We start from the raw sequence: 1,493 nt of genomic DNA, 5'->3' as shown, positions 1-1,493 counted from the left end.
CTTGTGGGCAGCGTGCCGACATGTAGTGCCATTGCGCTTCAGGTGTCCCGAGTTCGAGTCCTGGCTCGTGGACCTTTCCTGACCCCACCCCCCTCTCTTTCACCCACTTTGCTTCCTGTCAACTTACTGTCCTATCTAAATAAAAGGCATAAAACGCCAAAACTTAAACAAAAAAAAACCAAGTAGCAACTAGTTGTTGCCTACTTGAATATGGTTTATGGAATTACCTTCCTAGCTAACCAAAAAATAAGCTCAAAACATTCTGAGAACCAAAAACTAACGTTCCCAGAACATTCTTGTAACCAGAAACTGTAAACCAGGCTAGATTTACTGTAAAACTGTATGTGATTTATAAATAACAGTCCATTTCATGTACAGCTAAATGTTCAGGATGTGGTCTACATCAAGAAAGTATTAACAGCAAAAAGTTAATACGGACAGTACAGAAATAGTTTTCTTTTTTTTTTCTCCCACAATTATAACTCCTAAGGACACTGTATCAATAAAAGTTTCATTCAGTTCAAAAACTGACCATATTATGACAAGACAAGAAACCCTTTACCTACATCTGTCCTCCTTTTCCTGTGGCCCTGAGCTACCATTCTTCCTTTGCTTTGTTGTCCCTCACCGTGCTTGCTTATTAGTGTGCTAGCTATTTTTTAAAAATGACTCACCAACATCATGCTCATTGTGCAGAGAGAATGTACAATACTCATCTGTAACATTGACCCTGACAGCCATGTGCTGTTTGAATGTTATAACCAGCAATGTTCAGTCTAAATTGTTACCTGTCACCAGCCCACATCTTCAGGCATGAGTCATTCTAAGTTGGTGGTCTGGTCTAGAAGTCGAGCGAACGAACAGTGATGTCTGTGGTTGAGGTGTGAGGCTAAATGTATTTCCACTGGATGAACATTCATCCAATTAACTGCTGACATCATATCCACCAGCATAGGTTAATCTGCTTGCAGTTAATATGTTTATGTCAGTTTGGCAAATGTACTGTTTTTTTAATTCCCAGGGTCATCGGTTTATATGTGGTAATTGTACATACACTACATGAAATCTTAGCTGAGAAAATTAAAGCAGAAAATTGCATGTCAGGATTCTCCCATGTATTTTTCAAGCAATATATCAGGAAACAAGAAAGCACAAGGGGATTAATTCAAAGAACAAATGTTCTTTTCCAGGTAATGACTATACTTTTAAAGCAACAGTTCAAGTACAACATCTAATCAGACATGAAGTAATTTATGCAAATGGGTTATTCAAGACACTGGTGTGTCCTCATATACCCAGAGTGAAGTAAAAATAGAAATAAGATAACACATTGTCATGTAGGTGTAAATGTAACAATAATTAAGGTAGGTAATAATTGAAAGCATAATTGTCAGCCTGGTCTTCCTGTTTTGCTGTGTTTTTCTCCCCTTGTGCTCCCCGTGACCCTCGTTTGATTAGTCATTTGGTTCAGGTGTGTCCCGTTAATTTACCCT

This window comes from Sinocyclocheilus grahami, unplaced genomic scaffold, assembly GCF_001515645.1.
Source record: "Sinocyclocheilus grahami isolate Dianchi unplaced genomic scaffold, SAMN03320097.WGS_v1.1 scaffold6414.1, whole genome shotgun sequence".
In the NCBI taxonomy this organism is placed as follows: Eukaryota; Metazoa; Chordata; class Actinopteri; order Cypriniformes; family Cyprinidae; genus Sinocyclocheilus; species Sinocyclocheilus grahami.
This window is presented reverse-complemented; position numbering follows the sequence as displayed.